The 21,576-nt window shown below is 39.7% G+C and overlaps 1 protein-coding gene across 4 annotated transcripts in view; it reads right to left on the minus strand.

Moving 5' to 3' along the window:
* The window catches only part of ASXL3 (ASXL transcriptional regulator 3), a 126,030-nt gene that overhangs the window by 102,662 nt on the left and 1,792 nt on the right, over nucleotides 1–21,576 (minus strand). The window contains exon 2 of one of the 4 annotated variants that reach the window (XM_032180781.1): nucleotides 1,710–1,773. The exons of the other annotated variants lie outside the window; for them this stretch is intronic. The gene's annotated coding sequence lies outside the window, so the exon portion shown is untranslated. The remainder of the gene's footprint in view (nucleotides 1–1,709; nucleotides 1,774–21,576) is intronic. 4 annotated transcript variants of the gene reach the window in all.

The raw sequence follows: 21,576 nt of genomic DNA on the forward strand, positions 1-21,576 counted from the left end.
GGAATCCTTTGGCTGTTGGAAGGCCAGATACAAATCAGGAAACTGCAGCAACAGTAAGGTTTACTTGCTGTATCTACTGTGCTGCCTGGGAAAAATTCTCAGCAGGTTCCAGATAAAGAGTTGAAATACACAACTAATTTTATGACACAGCAACAGAATTCCTTTCAAGCAGAAAGGAAAAAAAAAAAAAAAAAAAAAAAAAAAAGCAAGAGACAGCTAATTGTGGTCTTCCTCCCACCCTCCTTTTCAAAATTATAGATAAATAGAACTATCTGAGGTCATTTGAATATTCGACACTTAGGTTTTACTGTGACCTCAGGAACAAAGCAAAAGCTAAGAGTTTCCATTCATAGAGTAGGAGTTTCTATGAAAATTGACACAGGTGGGTTTCAATTTTCAAATGTTCTTTGTTTCTAGAAACTGTGAAAAATGAAGTAGTCAGAACAGTCACAGCACACGAGATGCTACATGACAGCGTGCAATATATTTTTCCAGTTCAGCTCAGTTTTCCACTCCTTTGCCTTTTCCAATCGAGCCCAAAGTAACCCATTCTTCTTTCCAGATACAACCATCTTGAACAGAATTTTCTGGTTTTCCACTTCCTTTTAGTCCCAATCAGTTTTGAGCTGTTAAACAAACAGCTGCTCTTGTTCATTTAAAGTGCCAGACTGACAGCCCTGAAAAAAATGAAACCTTTCACTCGGCAGTAAAAGGTGCAGCACAGGCAAGAGCAATGCAAGCTTCCCAGAGCATCTTGCCAACATCATCTGAGCCAGACCTTGCATTTCTACCATGAGTAAACAAGAAATCAGTTTGGTCTCCGTACTCATCTAATCCTGAGCTTCTCTCTAGTATTTACCAAACAGTGGCAATTGTGAAAGTAGCTACTACTATGTGGATATGTGCCCACTAGGAACTAGAGACACCACCAAATCATGTCATGCCAGTCACCAAACTGTAAAAGATGCTAACCAGGGCTGTAATTCAAACAGCTCACAAAGCCAAAGCCTCCCTGCTCACTACCAATTGACCAGCTCAACCTTCTCTTGCCATTTTATAATTCTGACTTGCTACCTGTTCTCCCCTTTCTCATCGAAAATGGTTTACCAAATCCTTTGGCTGTTTTGCTGCAGGTGAGCTTCTTATCCTTTATCTTTCAGTTCCACAAAAGGAAAATGCAGAAGTGAGGGCTGCGCTAGAAAGGTCTGGGAGCTGAACTGAGCTTATCTCATGTACATCAATAGGCAAGATTCAAAAGGGACCTGTCAGGAAAGGAAAACCGAAAGGTGATTTGAAAGGAGAAAGAAGAGTGGATAGGAGAGCATGACAAGGAGTAAGGACAGAAGGAACTGCACAGAGCTGGGAAAAGGGCCACTGCACAGCAACGCATGAGAAGTGATACGAGGCATTAATGACAGAACCACATAACACATTGGGAAAATGACAATGAATTTAAGGACTAAGACTCTAGGATGAGAAGAAGTTGATGTGTGGGAAGATACAGAAATGGAAAGTTTAACCTTTGAAAAGACAACGAAGAATAGGGACGAGGTCAAATGAGAATACACCGAAATGGAGGGAAAAGAAGGAAACAGAACAGAACTGGGAACATTCCAGAGGGCAAACTGGAAAGGACAGAAGAGGAAACTACACTGTACTGGACACGGCTATGAAGGAAACTGTGTGCACTTGAAAGTGGGGTTACTCACTGTGGAGGATTCCCTGTTTCTCTTCCTGAGTACAGGCCCCTCAGCACACCTGGGCAGCTCCTCCCTGCAAGTGAGAAAATTTGGGTAGCCCTGTCCCCTTCTCTGTGACATCACATCCTACTCTGCAGAGTCAGAAAACGTGCCAGGTATTACCACGTGGATTTGACAATAATGGGAAGGAAACAATAACACTACATAAACATCAGAAGTCCCCTTGTTCTGGACAATGGGAGAAGGGAGAGCAGTTTGTGCTGAGGAAGCTGCACTGAACTGGTTGTGGAAACAATGGCCAGACATACAGGATACGGAAGATCATCTTCACCAAACAACAATGAAACCAACAAGCAGGATGCATAGCACCACTACAGAAAGCTTAATCAAACCCACAAGGCAGATTTCAAATACCACAGTATGAAGTGAACACATTCAGGGTATAATGACAAACTGAAACACAGAGTATGTTAGACAGGCTGAATGTGCTGGAGCAAACAATTGCTCATTGTGTGGATTTATTTTACTGCTGGACATGTAGCGTGGGCTGCAGTTCATATACTCTATGAATTTAATTCTGTTCATCTAACCCTTTAAACAGAGGACTGTTATTTAAAGAACTGTTCATACCCAAACTGAAAAGCATAAATTCTCCAATTCAGACACTACTTAATTTGAAAACCATCTTACTGTGCACTTGATTAAGTTTTCTTTATCGTAATGAAGATTAATCTAGCGGAGAACCTTAGCAAGGATACCTTCTTCTGCCCTTCCTACCATCCTGTGCCCTCCCCCAACAACTTTAGCCTAACCATTTATCAGAGGGAAAAAATAAAAATAATTACTTGGAAAAACATTTTAATGACAATGCCATTATTTTCTTCCCCCAGTTATGGAAAATAGCATCTGAGTATTATTTAAGAGCCTGTGAGCTAATGAATACACTGAACTGATAATTGCACAAGCGACTTTTGCCTCTGTATCTCACCATTAGCATTGCTAAAAGCCCACAAGCCTTTCTGCATTTCTAGACTTTTAAAAATATTAGAAATTCAAATTGAATTACTAACTGTCCCTTAAGGCAAATAAAATACTAAAATGCAGTAGCATACTTAAGTCATAGACTCCTTGGTCAGACAAAGTAATCACATCCTTTATCTGTTTTGAATATCTTTCTCCTTCCTCCCACTCCATCCACCAACACTCATGTCATGTACGGGTAGTGACTAATAAAGCTGGAATTAAAATATGCCAAAGTACTGTCATGAAGACCACGATTGTTTCGATGTGTTTTGTTGCAAAGGACAATGGCAGAAGAATGGTTTGCACTGACTGCAACCTCTATCACAGAGGATCAAATATGCTCTATTTATTCCTGCCATTCAACCACAGCCTCAAAAAGGGACAGCCACTACATAACTAGGACAAACGATTTGATATCCATCAGGACAATCTGGAAGGGAACTGCAGCAGTCATTGCACTGAACACATTCTTGGTGTTCATTCAAACACTGGTTAATAGCTCAAAGAAAGGCAACTGACCAAGCACAAACAGTGGAAATCAAAACTCGCAGCAATGGTTGCAGCCAGACAAACTGTTAGAGGTCTGTTTCACCTACATATATCAACCCACAACTTAAGCAATATTTAAGCATAATAGCTGCACAAATGCAACAAACAGGGACATTCCCAGTTCCGTTTCAAAAGTCTCGTCAGTTACATATAACAAGAAGAAATCCCAATTCCTTTTCTCGGCAGGGTATCTATCTTGTATACATTTACACTGCTCAAAAAACATCAGGTGCTACGCCAGGGAAAAAAGCATTTTCCGGTGAGCTGTAACAGGAGAACTCTGGAGCAGAGTCAAAACTCTCAGCTCTGCATAAGAGGGAAATCCTGAGTGCTCAGCTCACCTATGAAATCAGAACAGACCTCTAGATAGTGGACATAATGATTAATCTGTACATAGAGCTGCTGGAAGCTGATCTGCTCAACCAGTTGCACTTCGGCCACTAGAGGGAACACAAAGAGAGGAACAGCATGAAGAAAGGCAAACTAGAAAGTAAGCTTTATGGCCCCCCATAAAGGCTGCCCTGCAAAACTGGGAAGCTTTGCCAGAGAAGCAGCCACCAGTCCTGCAGCTAAGAGTTATCATGTTAGCAGAAAACAATTCTTCTCAAGGTGAACCAAGTGTGGATAGAAACAGCGCCATGGTTCAAAAGTGGCAAGCAGATCAGTCCAGTGGTCTTGGTGCTGCTGGTCCAGCCACGGTACAGTAAGCTGAAACTGAGCTGAGCCTTTGTTTTTTTTTTTTTTTTTTTTTTTTTTTTTTTTTTTTTTGTAAGCTCCCTGCAAGGATCTGAAGGTCAGATAGCTGACAAAAACCAGGATCATTTTATCCCATCTGCTTGGTCAAACTGTAGGCTGAGCCACAGCTCACAAAGCGGAGCAGTTCTCTGTAGAACGTTTTTAAATAATTCAGCAGGAGAAAAAGGAACAGTACGGCTATTGCCAGCGCTCCCACTCAGCAGCTAAAATACAAGTCTGGCTGAACTGCACAACAGGCAGACATTCTCTACTGCCCAAAGAGAGCAGGGTGAACAGAAGAACAGAAAAATATCTTTCCTTCTCCTAAGCAGTAAATATATGATCTTTCCTAGCCACCCATTACTAAGTTAATTGAAAGATGGAGTCCCAAGCAGGGTACAAGAACAGCGTCCTGGAATAAATCCAGCATTGTCTTTTCCAGCTGCTTGTGTGAGGTTAACAGGAGGACTGACTTCTATTGTGGGAAATGCCCCACTCAAATCTTTTGTATTCATTTTTGATTAACGGCTTCAGTCATTGGGGAATTATCAGCAGCCTGGTAAAAGTTCAAAGCCCTTTGTGTGAAGAAAGATGGGTAAATGGTTAGGAGAGGAGAGGGTTGGGTAGGGTAGGATACAGAGTGGGGGAAGAAAGGAATTGGATAGACATGGGTGAGAAAGAAAACAGCAAGGCTGAGCAGAGGGAGGGTACGTAATATTGAACAGCAAAGAAGGAAGAAAGTAACAAGGGAAGATGCACTACAAGCTATTTTAAGAGAAGTTCTCAAATAGAGGTTCATGGAGATGGTGATTAAGAGAAAGGTAAAGACTAATTTCCAAGTACTAAAACATTAAAAGAAGCTGAGATGGGAGTAATAACTCTTCTGGTAGGCCTTTTGTCTGTAAGCTAGTGCAGCTACTATAAGGAAGTTATAAAATTTGAGTGGAGGTAGATGTATTTCATCAACGATGTCTTTCACGATATGCTCTATACTATGAATTTGCCTTTGTAATTCATGCATCATTACAGATAAGAAAGAAAAGCAAAATCAAGCAAGGAAAGTAGCAAAGATGTAATAGGAACATGAAATCAACATGCGAAGATGCCTAAACTTGCTGAAATACATGAAATGTCTGATCCTCATTTAGGGGATCTGTCAGTACAGATCCACGAACACTTCAATGACTGTAACAGGATGAACCCAGAGTAAGCAGAATTCTTTCAAATAGATGTGGAAGGTCAGGATCAAAGACACACATGCCAGCGAGCAGCATGTCAAACTTTCTACCCTGGTACGGGTACCACTATTAGCAGAATTACTATGAATATGAGAGTGACACTCATCTTTTGACGTATGCAATACCTGTAACCTCCTTATCTCCCACCTTTCCACATCCCTACTAAAACACCTTTCTTCCCCTCCCTTTACCACAATACATTCCTGCAGTACATTCCTACGTCCTCTACATCGTGATGCATTAACACACCCATACAGAGGCTGTTCATTGCTGTGGGTTCCCCAAAACCAACCACAGGCACCCAGGCATTGCCTAGGTAGCCAAAATGTGTGTGTGCCAAGTAGCTAGCTAGCAGCATGCTAGCTCCGAGTTGCTGACAGGACAAACTGCGTTGTGAACCTCCCATGGCTCGTAGAAGATATTCTCTGCCTATTTAGTTTACAAAATGAGTGTAGAAGTTTCAATCTCTGTATCAGTGCAGTCAGCTGAAAAACACGGGCCAAAGCTGTATACAGTTAGGAATCATTATTCCAGGGAAGAGACCAGGAGCAAAAAACAGCTCTGCCACCCAACAAAATTACTCCAATCTCCAGTAGCTCTACGGGATCAAACAGGCCACGATCCTGAAATGCCTCTAATTCCAGCAGGGATCAAAATTCCCCTTTGGCTCTTACCCCTGTACAAAACGAAGAGAGGCCATGTTTAGGTGACTGGGACTAACGGAGAAGAATGGATGCGAGCGCCCTGCCAGCTGCCTTTGTGCTACTGATAAGAGAGGGAAGGACCACCACCAGTGTGGTGTGTCCAGCACTACTCAGGGAACAAGGCAGAAATACTAAGAACCACTGAACCCCAACCATATTCACTTCATATATGCTGTTTTCTCTATTGAAAGCTGATATAGATTTTTTTTTTTTTCTGGCACTGGTTATGCAGCAGTGTTTTTTCCAATGTTGCAGCATAGTAAAATCAAAAGAAACATGAAGAGTAAAACTCCCATAAAAATCAATAGAGAGAATGAGTATGTGCTTGTTTTAAAAGCTTTCGTCGCTTAACTTCCTCAGGCAAAAGTAATGTGTAAGGGTTACTTTTAATGTGAGAAATAAAATTCCTACTGGCTACTCTCTGAACATACCAGATGTAACAAGAGGCGACAGTTATGCCGGTTTTGTTGCCATTGCTTTATTACCAGAGCTTATCTTGTTTGACAGTGTCCTAAAGATACAGAGCTAAGATTTCCAGAAGGTGGAGAAAAAAAAAAAAAAAGGAAAAAAAAAAAGAGAAAAATAAAACCAAATCTAGAATCTTAGCAGAATGAAATATTTTAACTGTGTACTCTAGCTAAATATTCTTACATACCACTTTTGGCAATTTTAAAGTATTTTTTCCAGGTAAAAATCACCTACTAAATGGATAAGACAAGTGGCATTCTGCAGCTGACATTGACTCCATTGATGCACCATGTATACACTTAACCAACCAAGAAGCACTCCTCTTCATGTTTGAAAATATGGCTAATGACAACATATAAATAACACTTAAAATTATGCTTCCATTTTAATTCTGTAAGAAAGGTGGCATGAGACTACCTCACAAAACCTGCAGCACATTTTGATGCTTAGGTGAAAAGCCAGTAGAAGTGCCAGTTGATCCTCTTAACCTCACAGGGCACATCCGTAAACTTCACAACTCACTTGTTTGCTCTGTTCCTCACTCACAGGATGATACACAGCATTGCTCCCTTTGGATTAATAAGTAAGAAGAGATGCAGAAAATTACTAAGAATCTGTCTTAGCAATTTTATTCCAGAAAAAAAAGACCAGAATGTGTCCAACACATAGACAACCTGGAAAGAAATTTCTGAGATGAGTGAAGCAAATGATAAAGCAAAAAACAAAAAACAAAAAAACAAAACAAAAACAACAACAACAACAAAAAACCCTCTTGCAATTACAGAATTACAGCCACAACAAAAAACCCACTTTCAGTTTCCTGAGCCCACCTGTACTGGAAGCAAAATGGAACACAAAAACTTCCATAAAAGAAAAAATGATGAAAGCTCTGCTGGGTCTTTTTTGCTTTGTTTTTAATTGGAGTTATTTGTTCTTGTCAGAACTCGCAATTCAAACCAGTAGAGTCTTATCAGTCCCTGTGCATTATGTACTTTTTTCCCCCAAAGTTGCACAATGATTTCGCATGAGTTTTCATTAGTCTGCATCATGACATCATTGCGTGCAGAATTCAGTTCACGGGCACAATGCAGATCCACTGCTTATATTGCTCTGAGAGCAGATAGGGTAAGTCGCATTTTTGAACTAAAGAAATACAGCTTTCTTAGAGAATGTGTAAAGAGAGAATTCTTTTGTTAGCTGTCAGTGGGATTTTGCTATCTCTGTTAAATATATAATGGTTAGTGTCATAACAAAGATCAGCCATCATGTTATGGCATTTATCTTCATGAGTGAAGAGAGGAAGGGCTACTGTGATTTATTCCATCTCTCCTCATGAGACGATTAATGTCATAAGAGATCAGCCTTCAGTACTGACTTGTACACAGAATAAAACATAGGGCTGGAGTGGGATGCTAGGCAGTTTTAATTGCCACAAGTTTGGAAGCCCACATTACTTACAGATGGCACAGTTGACAATTACTCATCTAAGATTTTCAAAAATAGAAGAATATTTTGTGGTTCACTAACTCATATCCATTTTATGTTGCTTACTTGTTCAGCCCTCCTTACCAGTCCTTCTACAAAATCCCTTTCCCCATCTCATCACCCAGGTCCACCCACAGTTGTCCCGTTAAACACAGCATTCACTGCAGAATTGAAGTGCATATTGGCAGTCTACGGTGATATTTGTAGCATCTGTTTAAAGCCTTGAAAAATATACTATTTAACAACTATTACTAAGAAACATTTGTCACAATACAGACAGATTACAAAGAACATGCGATGGCTCTGTATCTGAGTTTGTATGTATATGTAAATACATATAAATAAAACTTTGGATAGAAGGAGCAGCTTTCCTCAAGTTTTGAGAAAAGTTACACAATCTCTTCTTCCCAAAGGTCTTATAAAACAATCTGACCATTTCCAATTTACATTAATAATCTTTCAAAACCCTATCGCTTCAGAAAAAGCATACACATATTACACTGTTTACATACTCCCAACTCCTTCTCATAGAAAAAAAAAAGAAAGCCTCAGATTATATTGTGGTGTTGAAAAACATGATAAGCAAGAGCTCTGTTAAAGAGGAAATAATTATTTTTCCCCCAAATGGAGCGAAAATTAGTATCTGGATTTTCTCAAATTCTCCTTTTCTGGATATTGATAAATCATGCCACACTGAGTAAAATTTAATTCTTGATTTTTTTTTCCCTTTTAAAAACAGCGAATCTTTACCATTGGTTTGCATCAACTATAATAAGTTATTAAAGAGCTCTCACCACAAAGCATTATCCTTATCTGCGTTTATCAAGTATTGACTCAAACACTTTTATCAGGCTGTTAACTATGTCCACATATAATGTAATCAGCACCTGAGGCCAGCCACACCAGTGAGAGCAGCCAGGTAACAGCGTAACATCAGGGCAAGAGAGAAGTATTATGAAAGCTAAGGACGTTTTTTTTTTTTCTTGATAGGAGGAGAGGTGGACAGGAGAGAAAGATCAATGGGACCTGATCAGTACAGCTGTCTTCCAACTGGATGCTGATTTCCCTTAGAGATTTGAACCAACAGAAGCAATTGTTTGGCATAGGTAAGCCGATTCAATCGTGTCTGCAGCCTATAAAGAAGAAAGATTAACTTTCTTCAGAACTGGACTTGGTAAGGAGACAAAATGCTGACTGTTAAACCAACTGTTTGCAATCAAATCTCAACCCAAAACAGAGAACGTGTCATCCTCCATGAGGGAAAATCCTGAAAATGTTCAGGATAATCTGTAGTTGTGGAGGCTGCCAACTCCTGACCCTTTTGGAAGGCGTTATTCCATGCTGCAAGGCCAGACTCCCAAAAGTCTATCTGGTGTATCACTGGCCAGGTTGCAGCGGGAAATGACCATCACACAGCTGCTAATGCCGAGCTCTGGAATCACAACAAAGTAATTGGTCAACAGAGATGAAGGATTTGCTAAAGGAATGTAAATACAGAGACTTCTTATAAAACTAGGCTTCCTGTTCAAGGCAAACCTCTATCTTTAAGGGTCATTAACTTTACAGCATATTTCTTACCTAAGACACTTCACTATACATTCAACAGATTAAACTGTTAACTGTCGAGAGAATACCCAAGAAAAGCTATGCAAGGGCAAAACACGGCTGTTAGATAGTATATTCAGTCATTAATTTTATTTTTTTTCTATGAGCACCGATATAAATATATGTGAGTTTTCCCAAAGTTGCATCTCCTCTGGAAACGCAGAAGTAATAAATTGTCTGCTCCTAGGAAATGTTACTGGCAAATAACTTCAATGTCCATGGGGCTTAGACACAATGTCTTAGATGTAATGTTTTAAAAGATGATAATAATACATGTTTTTTGCTCCATCTTCTATTTCCTCTCTAAAATAGCAAGCAACAAAAAAGTGAAAATTGTTTCATGTGAAGTTACACTGCCTCAGCTTGGGCTTCCAGTGTAACTACTGAATGCACACCGTGCCTTTGAACCAATGTGAGGCAGTAACGAGATTCGACTCAAATCCTGGAACTCAATCTTCTTTAACTATGCCAGACAATCTCATCCAAAGACATAAAATTATACACAGAAGATTTAGGCACTATGTTCTCTGAGGTTAAAGAGAAAATAAGCCATGGTGTCCAGAATCACAATAAGAAAACTAGAACAGTCTCATCGTCAAACATTGTGTCGGACAGACTTTAGGAGATTTTAGGAGATACGTATGTTTTGCTGCTCTAGAAATAACCTTGGCAAGATCATTTGAAACTAATTCTGAAAATTCTGGTAGGAGATCTTACTACCAAACAGATGAGAGAAAATTTCAGAAGATGAATTGGCCTTTTCCATTATTTCAGAGAGATTACTTATAATTTCAACAATACCATTTTGGCTGAGATAGCCCCCATATTGGAAATTGTTCTAAACAGAATGCAACATAATAAAAACACAGCATTTCATTTCCAAAACAAAGATTTTGTCTTTTACAGAAAAGACATTTTTTGGTGGTGGTGGTGGTGGTGTATTGTTCCCCCCCACACACACACCACTTTTTTTCCCCCCCTCTCCATTTCCACCCTTAAACTACCACAGTTTGAGAAGAATCCAATCTCGAAAGATGAAGATTTGTTACCTAATTAAATGAAATGGTGAGAGAATAAATAAACAAATGAAATGCAATTTCATCCTAGAATTCAGAATTATTCTTTTCCGTTTCTTTCACTTTCAGTCATAGATTGTCTCATCCATTACATTCACTATACTATTTCTCACTGGTAGAAAAATATCTCCTCTTCTTCACCATTTCCCAATGCAGCACTACCATCCTTCCTGCAGGATTACATCAGAATTACTCAGGCACGCTCTCTTTTTACCACATGACATGCCACCAGACACAAACCCAGTTTCATTCTCTTCTACTAATCCCAGAAAACATATGCAAGTACTAAAAGTAACAAGCATCGTAACTATTATGTATGCTTGTAACATTAAAAAAAAAACAAACACATTATTTTCAGAACATTAATTATCAGAATGCCCTCCCCAGATCCTTTTCCTCCCCCACCACACCCATGTTTTTCTCTAAAATTAACTCCACCATTTAACAACACTTTAACTAACACATGAGACTTCTTCCCATAGCAGCTCCAAGAATGCTGATAACAGCAAACAGGTGCAGTGCTTTTTTATTATTATTAAAAAAATAAATAAAAATCTTTCAGTCTCTTTGCAGCTCTTCGAGAAGCATTTCCCAACCACCATGCATATATACCAGCCTCCGTGATCCAGCCAGCTTCTTTTACAGTTCTGGCTCAGAATGAGAATAGGAGCATTATTGTACTTTATTTTAACATTACTTTAAACTGTTTGAAACATTCTCCTACAGCTCAGACACAATATATTAAGTTTGCATATGGAAATTACAGTATGAAACCAAGTCTGTCCTCATTAAGGAAAGTCACACAGCTAGAGACTTTTTATTTTACTTTTTTAATTAATGTAATCGTTAAAGGTTTTAGCAATTATAGAAAGATAAGAATGTTTTGAGGATGTGTCAAACAATCTATCTCCAAGCAAGGCAGATAACCCCACAAATGAACGGAGACAGAATTGTTCTCTATTGGAACATATCACTTCTTTCATTAGAAACTAATCTACAAAAAAAAAAGTCTAACGTGTCCCTGAAGAAAATCCTACTTAAAGCCATCTAATTTGAAAGATCAAGATCTCTTAGATTTTTGGTTTGCCAGTTTTTCAAACAAGTTAAAAGACAGCAAGACAACACTCTTCTGGTCCACCTTCTAAAGCTACACAAAATAATCCTGGTCAACTGCCTTGATTCCATTCCTTCAGAATCTTAAACGTTTCCCAGTTTCTTCATCTTCTACTGCTGTAGGTTTCAAGCCCGTGGTTCGCAGACCAGTTGGAAGATTACCCTTCTGGAGTCCATGAGGCAGTACAGCTCAAATGATTGCTCAGACACTGACTATCTTTAGCGTCTTTCAACATGCCCCCTCCTCTTATTGCTTATGTCTTGCACTGGATCCTGCACCCTTCATTCACTTCTCCCACACTTATGCTCTCTTTCACTGTACACCTCCCCAGGCAGCCCTAGGTGAGTTCTGCAGCCTCCTCCTCAAGTGTTGCTGCTTCTGCGGACCTGGAGGCTAAATTAACAACCCACAATGAACGTCAGACACTTAGTGCAAAGGACTGCTCATTGCACAGGCACAGAGAAGTTCCTGTGGAGGTACTTTGTAAATGCAAGAGTCATCAGTGATGGATGAGTAATGGACATATACAGCATGCAGTAACTTGCACAGTCAGACTGATAAAAATCTCCAAATTTACCTTGGGAAGTCATAGCACTCCAGCTCTTAAGTACTTCTGCTACTCTAAAAAAGAGCATGTTTTAAGATCACAGCCTCTCAGAGGGGCTCACTGAGTCCTTGGAACACTGTGTCACAAAGAGCACAAAAGATCCCTCTTCATAGGATAACCACAGTGCTCAAGCAAGCTGAGAGCAGTAATTCCATTTTCTTTCAGCATCTACTCTTTGAGTGCTGATCCCATGCTCTGTAAACCATAACATTCACCAACAGACTCTTTACTAAGGAAAAGGAGCACGACTCCACAGCAAAGACACAGGCTCGGTTATCACTGACAAGTTTCACTCAAATGGGTAACTCATTTCAAAAGTGACAGGGGAAATTGGCAGTGAGTCAACTGATCCCTGAGCACTGACTGACTGGAGGAAACAGTATTTTAGTGCAAAGAATTTAGTTTGCAAGATGAAAAAACAAACAACTGGACCAACTCAGGAGCTGAGAGCAGTGTCCATTTCTTGCTGGTGCTATCTGTTTCCCCAAAGGATGCTGGGGCTCATTACGAGCAGACTGAATGTCCCAGGCATGCAGACTTGTGTCTTTGATTCTCCCAGCCAGTCTCACGGAGCTGTAACCCAATACTTAACATCGCATATAAGATTTGGGCTGCTAAGTCAGGAATTTGAGGGACCACATCAAAACAGGAATCCTTACTCTATCCTCTCATCAAATATTACTTACAGGGATACCTGGCAAAAATCACTTCAGCTATTGCTCACAAGGCTACTGTTTGACTACCACCCACATTCAAAGCCCCCCCAGCTGCACACATAGACTGGGTACAGTGAAGTAAACCAATGTTTTAAAAGATCAGTAGCCTTATAAACAACAAATTATTCCGTATACTGCAGCTTCCCCTTTCTTTCCTATGATCTGGCCCAACAGACCCAAGCACTTGCTGAATTGTCCAGCCATGCCACTGGTGTGTGCTTAACAGACAGCAAATGTTTAATAATGCAATGCAACTTGACAGCACAGCGTCCTGGAAGCAGGACAAAAGAAAGACAAACAACCTGTTTGACAGGCATTGCCAATGTAGCAGAATTGGCTACACAGACTTTTTTTTTTCCCTCTTGGAAAAAAAAGAAAAAAAAAGTTTAAAACAGAGAGCTCAGTACAAGATCAATCCACGCAAATACCAGGTAGTCCCTTGTACCTTCAGGCCACTACACCCTGCCACTGGTCACCTTGAAACCAGTGACAAAAAGGTATTAACATATCTCCAGAAACTTATTTGAAAATGTCTTCAACAGTGATTATGTCTTCAACAGAGCTTATTCCACAGCTACACAATGAGTCCTACAAAGTTGTCATACTTACATTTTAAAACAGAAGATGAGTGCTTGCAAAAATCTCCATTATGAATGAAATAGCTTATGAAACAGACTAGAATGCACTACTGACTGCTGCTGTTAAGTATGAACCTGCTGCAGCATTGCTATATCAAAACTGCTGAAAACATCCAGAGGCTTTAAGTACTAAAAACCCTCAAAAAAGACAGAGGAAGTGAGTGAGCACCATTAAATAAATACAGAATTCTCAATCTGAACAATAAAACCAGTGCTTGCTGTCTAGTCACTGTCAGGAAAATAAAAAAATAAAAAATAAAAAAAAAGAGGTAAAGATACATTTGAACTCTAAATGACCTCCATTGGGTCTCTTCAGGACCACTTTTTTCTCCTAGTTCTCCCATTTTTAAGTAGGACATGAAATTCCACAAAAAGAGCAGATGCTGGCAAAGTCCAGAGAAATCCTAGCTCAAAAAATGGGTAAAGAAAGTTACCAATTGATTTCACAAAGCTAAAGCTAATTTGGGGCATCTGATTTTAGTTTTAAGTCTGACCAGACAATGTGACCTTGAGGCCCTTTCCAAACTCACTCTCTTTGATTATCAGTTCTATGATTATCAAACTAATAGTTTAATTACGATGAACACCAAACTCCACAGAGGTTCTGTTTGGTCTTACCTGCCTAGAATTTCAAAACAAGAGAAAAGCCCAATGAAATGAAAGAAGCTGATGTGATCAAAGAACACCATAATTTTGAGACAGCTGCTAGAATCTCGGTCCAAAAGAAAGACAGCCGGCTATGGCCAGTGACTATTTACTCCCATTTACTTTGCTAGGTAGTACTGGCAGACGTGGTGACATGCATTACCACGCAGTACTGTATTCCTGGTACAGAAGTGCCAACAGACACCCCAGCAGCTGGTAGATAACTGGGAATTTTGAGACATAAAAAGAATCAACATTTATCCAGGAATAGACATCAATAGATCTACTGAAGCAACTGGGTGTGGAATTTATCCAGTTACAACTGATGGGACTAAAAGAAAAATAATAGAAACAAAGTTATCACTTACTGAAGGACAATGTTACGTGCTTAGGGAATACAATGATTGTGGTAGAGCCTATCATAAAAAAGGTTTGAATCATAAACGCGAGAACAAATCCCATGGGACTTGAAGATTGCCTATGACTTACTAGATTCTGTAGACGTTTCAAAAGGAAACTCACCAACCACTACAGGACTTAGGTGTGTTCTCCAGGAAAGGGAGACAAACTTTGACCTTCGCATGGTTGTTGTGTACTTTGGTTAGGCCTCTTTTCCCTCTCTAGACATCAGGTTATACAAGGAGCTGATCAGGATGACTGCTTTACCAAATTCATGGCTGTATCTATATTTGTCCAAGATCTCAAGAAACAAAGAAAATACCTTCAACAGTAAGTTCACCGAATCACTCACTAGCCCTAGACACTTGTCTGTCAAGGAACACTTCTGAAGTTGTAGATAGCAACATTATCAAAACATGCAAGTTAAGCCATCCTCTACAGAACGGGATTTTCACCCACAGGGTAAGGTCCAGCAGGATGGGGCTCTGGGCAACCTGGTCTAATGAAAGATGTCCCTTCCTATGGCAGGGAAGTTGGAACCAGGTGATCTTTAGAGGTCCCTTCTTACCCAAACCATTCTGTGACTCTGTGATAATGATCTCTACGTAAAGCCTCTACAAACAGTGAGGAGATACTCATCACCACCGACTCAGCTAGATCAATCCATGCATGTAAGAGGGCCATTTTTAAAACACAGTATAGGATTTCTGCCTTTTAAATAAATCATTTTCTGCTGCTCTACATCATGAACAATCAATTAGAAAATGTTCTGAAATACCTTCTACAGAGAGCTATAGCCCAGTCCTCTCAATGACTCAGTGAATGTCCCTGGTGCTTTGAGAGCACTGACTGAACTGTGCTTGTTGATGACGGCAAAAGTTGTCGGACAGAAACTACGTTTAGTTGAACTACACAGAACAGGTCTGCCTCAGAGAGCTGAGGTGCAGGGTGCCACATCAGATTCAGAACCTGCAGGTTAACAGCCGGACCCCATATATTAAAAACCTTACCTAAAAGTTCCAACGATACTGAGGGAAGCTACATGTGAGGCACCACAGAGACTTCATCCTGCTGAACTCAAGCTGTTAAAGCGAGCTGAAACTCTTACCATTCACAGGATGTAAACAGAAAACACAGGACTGTCCCCGCTTCCTGTTCCAATGCCACAAACCAGAACTTGCTCAGGCCAGCCAGTGGTACTGCCCTAGATCCCTCCTACACTAACTGCAGTCCCCAACCCCTTTCAGTGCACTTACACTGAAGGCAACCTAGGGAGAAGGCATGCACTGCCAGATGGCTTACTATCTATCTCCTGATACTCTTGGTGTCTGTGTTAAAGTACGATAGCCCTAAGTGGATATAACTGGGGACTGGGTGGCTTAAGGTATGGTACTTGGAGACGCAGGTCATTCCTCTAAAGCTTAGCTTAGCTGCAGGTAAGAAGGGAGGCACCTCTCCACTATGTTTACATTCTCAGTTTGTACATCTCCTCCCAAGGAAGTCCAACAAGAAGGAACTACCTCGCAGGACTTCACAAGGAAGGAGCTGCCTGAGAGGACTGACCATCAATGGTTTGGGTTTCTTTGTGTAGGGTGACTGCCACTCAAAGTTGGTAAAAATTCGATGGGTCACCTATGGCCAATCTGTTGTCACTGAGCACCATGGTGATTTGCTACCTGAACTAACAGGATGAGCAAGTGTGCTGAACGAGGGTATGCTGCTTAGAGCAGGCTCTGCTCCAGGTTGTTCCTCTGACTTTGCAGGGGAAACTGACCATTCCAGAATGACAACTAAGGTGGTTGATTCAATCTGCAAGTCTGTAAATTCCTCAAAGGAGGCTTTGGTCAGTTTCAACTGGAACCCACGGAAACACAATGAAATATTTTGTGCTAATCACACCTCCTTCCAGGTCCCGATAAAGGACATATTGGAAACAGAGGCTGTTATTTAGTTACTGCTAGTTACAAAGCATGCCAAGATTATCATCAGATAACCAGGAAAATAGAAATCGTTTTGAAACTTGCAACATTTCAAAAACACCTTTTGCTCCAAAGCCAACAGCTAAAGTTTAGCAAATGACTCTCCAAGTGACTATAACCCCTAGTCAGAGTATAAAGAACAAAGCAAACACCATGGCAGGATGCAGAATGAATTTGGCTTTTCGCCTTGAGGAGAGCATGCTACTTGATCCAGGCTAGGTTGCTGCAGTGACACAATTTGATCCAGGGAAGTGGTAAATTGGACTGGCAGATCCCAAGCACCCTAGCTGTGAATAGTAGATACGGCCTCAGGTGTGGTTACTGGAAACCATTTCATTGTGATTCGAAAAGTTTCAGGTGAAACTGATCAAAGCATGCAGCATCACAGGAAAATATTGGTTCTTCTCTACAAAGAAATATAAGCCAGGAATCATTCACTGTATCAGTAAGCATTAAATCGTACCTTCAGGCACTGATAACACAATCTCATTGTTGAACAATGCTCATATTTAGATTCCTGTAAGAGTTTTCTCCTATTTTACCCTGATTTGTAGACATATTGTAACTTTTTCTCGGAACAAGTTCCATTCTCAGTTTGGGTTACTGCTTCCCAAAAGGTCTGTGATGCCAAGGATGAAAGGGCCATCTCAAGAGTTAGAATCTCTGTTCCTCTCAATCTGCCCTAGAAGAATGCAAAGGATGAGCTGAAACAGGAAATTTATGGTTTTTTGACCAACTTTTTAAGTAAAAATAAAATAAAATAAAACGTACTAATTCCTGTAGTATTTTATACTAACCAAATGAAAAACGCAACCACAGAAGGTAAAAAAAGAAATGCAGGTTCAACCTTGTCTAACAAGTGCAAAAATTATTTTGAATAAAACAAATTGGAGGAAACCCTAGAGCAAACCAAAATAATACATAGTTCTTCAAAGCAGCATTGATTGTGGATCAAAGGGAAAGGCCATCAAAACTTCCCAAGCCACAATGTTTCTGCATGTCTGAAAAAGAATTAACTGAGAACAAATGTGGAAATAATAGTAGGTCTGTGCTAACCCAACAACAAAGAAATCCTTAATACTGAAAAACAAAGTCATGTCAAATCGCCTATTTTCAGAGATACATGAAGCTCCTTTCGCAATGCTTTAAAATTTATTTATAGTAACAAGAGTGAAGACTTCCGATAAAAGCCAAAGGCATTATTATCATCAATAGTCTAACTGCACAGAAGTTACTCTTCTATTTTTTTTTGTTTGTTTGTTTCATTTGTGGTCTTCAAATATGAAGATGTAATGCAAAAATAGTTCCATACCACTGTATCTATTTCAACTACACTATCTTAGCAGAGCAGATGAAGCAACAACCAGCTTTTGGACAGCCAGCCCCAATAAATGGTAACATGCAAGCTAACAATTCCGGTGGGCTTTTGTTGCTTTTTCATGTTTTCCTTTTTTTTTCCTTCAACATCTGTTTCCTTAATTAATTAGCATAATTTTCTTAAAGTTTACAGGAGCAACAGAACAACTTGTAATTAAGAGCTGGATCCTGTCAGGAGACTAGCGCAAGAAATACAAGAATTAAGGAATGAATATTAGTCACCCAACATTCACACATCAGAATCATGAGTGCTCTATGGCACCATAAAACACACACAGCCATCAGTAACATAAGAAAACCTTTCTCTTCTCTAAATTTAGTTTTGAAAGAGAGCAAAAATACTGGAGAGGAGATGGGGCAGCCAACACATGAGTAACACAACAAATGTTGCTTTTCTCATCCTTGCTACTCTTCTCATTTTCTTCTGCTTTATTGTCAACTAGGGGTAGTAACTTAACTCAAGTGTGTTTCGAAACACCACTTACAGGAAAGAGAAGAGGGCAATAATAAAGACGAGCTATCCATTAAAAACAAAAACAAACAAAAAAAAAACTTTTAAAATGTTATCATAAAATGTTACTATCACCTTTCACAGACATTCTGTGCTTCATGCATATGCTGAGCACTGCATTCATGAGGTGAGCAGCCCGAACTCATTTTGTTCAGGCTTTTTCTGCCCTCTAGATCACAAAAACCAAAGGGTTTTGCCTGGCAGTCAAAATCAATGATACAAGTTGAATCGCTGCCTGTTTAAGACTGCTAGCAGTTTCTATGTGGCACAGTATACTTGGACATATTTTCTTCTCAGTAATTTTCATTTTGATATTTCTTACACAGTATCTTATGGCATGAAATTGAGGCAGAATTCAATATTTCAGGACTTTGAGAATCACTTGAGAGTCCTAGTGAGCCTAAGAACAGCTGAAACTCACCATATACAAGTTTTTTTTTCAAGTGAATGGGATCGTTATAAATTGAACTTCTCAAGTGCTTAGCCTTTCTGTTCAGTTTTTGCAAGAGCCACATATGACCAGAAAACAACAGCTTCATCACATTGGGATCAACAAGAAGACAGAGGAGAAACTTCCTCCTTCCTTTAAAAATTTTCTTTTGTTCTTGTTAAGTGTTGTATCTTACTCTATCTGACACAAAAAGCAAAAAACTGGCATGGAGATAAAGTCCAGGTTGTGCACAAACATTGCTGTAGTCTTCTGAAAGTACCTGAGAGCTGACATACCAGGTCTAGAAAGGTTTGCCCTTTGGCAGGTTGCAAAGACAGGTTGCAATTTTGTCCATAAAAATGTGTGTTGTACAAAATGGGTTCTGTAACATGAACTGTTAGAGGTATGCCACCATTCCACTGATCCTGCACATGCGTTCATTTCTCAGGAATGCTTGTAAGCTGGGTTATGCCTTGCCCTGAGATAAGCAGACTTGCGCGAGGAAAAAAAGCAGCGTGCCGCACACAGAAAGATTCAACTCTCTGCAGGAGACTTCTTCCACGAAACGCAAGTCCCAGTACAGGACATTCCAACAGCTCCTGTTTTACCGCCTATGTCACAAACATGGTATGTACAGCAAGAGCTGAGTATAATGGGAGTCCTTTCCTGCTTCGGTTCTAAAAATTGAGGGAGTATCTTGAAAAAACACTGCATTGCAGGAACTTGAGTTTTCAAAGACCTTTTTAATCAAATACAAGAAATGGAAATGCAACACTGCCTGTCAGTGTGGAGCCGCACCACTTAGGCTTACACATTACAACGTATTTTAAGACTGTCATGTAATATATTTTTCTAAAGCACTTCTCTTTCTTTCATTGTGAACGTGGGAAATGGAGAGCTGTGTAATGATTTCAGGCTTGAGTCCAGTTTTTGTACTCCTTTTTATCCATGACAACTATTACATGGTGCATTATGAGTTTCAATATAGATTGAATAGAGACATGACCATATCCATTTCTTTCATAATTACTGTGAGAGAAATAGTAAGAGAGTGAATGAGGCAAAAGTGTAGCCACAGAAGGAAGATGATTTTATGACTAAGAAACAGGACTACTACCGAGACACTGTTGGTACTATAACTGCCTCTCCCACAGATTTCCTGTACAGCTTTGAGTAAGGTACTTAATCTTTCCGTGCCTCAACTCTGCATGGGTAAAGCAGAGGTCAAAATACTTAACTTCATAGGCATGTTGTAGGTATAGAAACATTTGTGTTTGGGAAGCTACTGGGTGTTGCTAATAATAGCTACATATGTGACTGAAACATAGGAGAAAAATGTATCTTAGCACAGACTTTGAGAGGTCTACAGAAAATAAAGTACAGCACCTCACAGCAAACAAAGAAAATTAAAAAATAAGCAGGTCTAGTGAGCAGGCTAGAACTACTCGGAAAACTAGCATACAAGTACATCATTCAAAGTCCACATTGTAACAGATGCACATGCACAACAGAGTGAAAAAGCAACATTACCTATCTTCTTTTATACCTTTTGAGCAGTTCACTTTGAAAGCCCAATACTGATGTAACGTAAGGGCTTTTGTGGAAAATTTAACACAAAAATTTCCATATGTTTGCTGTGTGAATTAATTCAACCTCTTGTTTCTAAAAATAATTCAGTACTATACGATTTTACAGCATATTGATCTAGGTAACTCATGAGTCGTTTTTCATGAGTGCGTATCAATCACTTCATTGTTTACTTGTCGTTGGAAAGAAATTGATTTAATCAAACCTTGCAGTAATACATTATTGATGCATCCCAAGAAAACGAAGTCATAATGAACCATCAGGGTCCTAACATAAAACACTGTAAGGAGTGGCAATTTCGGCTTCGATCTTTCACTGTGATTTGCAAACATATGCCACTATGTTAATAAAGCTCTGTACAAGACTGGCTGCTCTGCACCGTACTATGCGTCATTCACATAACAGACTTGGGACAAGTTCTCTGTAACACAGCAGACCCCAGGGAGACTAGACAAAACCACACTGTGGACCTTGTGCATCTCCACCACTTATATACAGCGATGTATCATTTTTACTGGATTTTTGCAAATCATGACCCTTCTGGGGGGAGCACTAGGTGGTATGACATCACGAAAATGAGAGACTTCGCCTTTCTCCTCGGCACTGGCTCAGCCTTTGTTCTCCAGGGGCTCTTAAACTTTCCACATATTGGACCACATGGGAATAGTAATTTTAATAAATACACATTAAAATTCTTTTATGTACATTCATCAAACAAAAGACAGCTTACAGTGGCATCTGCTGCAGTCACTTGGAAGAGGGAAGCTAGGAAAGCAGTTGATGGATTTTATAGACTTTTGAATACATTCTGATAGTTTAAAGCTTTAAGAAACAAGCACTGTAGTAACACGCCCTGCCACCGTTATTTTGTCAAAGATGAGTGTTTTACTGCAGATAAACTTTTGTTACAATTACGAGAAATGGGAGAAGACAGTGGTGACGCTGTATCAGAACATCTTCACTAAAGCTGAGTTATTAGAAAATTCTGTA

The sequence above is a fragment of the Aythya fuligula genome, chromosome 2, assembly GCF_009819795.1.
Source record: "Aythya fuligula isolate bAytFul2 chromosome 2, bAytFul2.pri, whole genome shotgun sequence".
In the NCBI taxonomy this organism is placed as follows: domain Eukaryota; kingdom Metazoa; phylum Chordata; class Aves; order Anseriformes; family Anatidae; genus Aythya; species Aythya fuligula.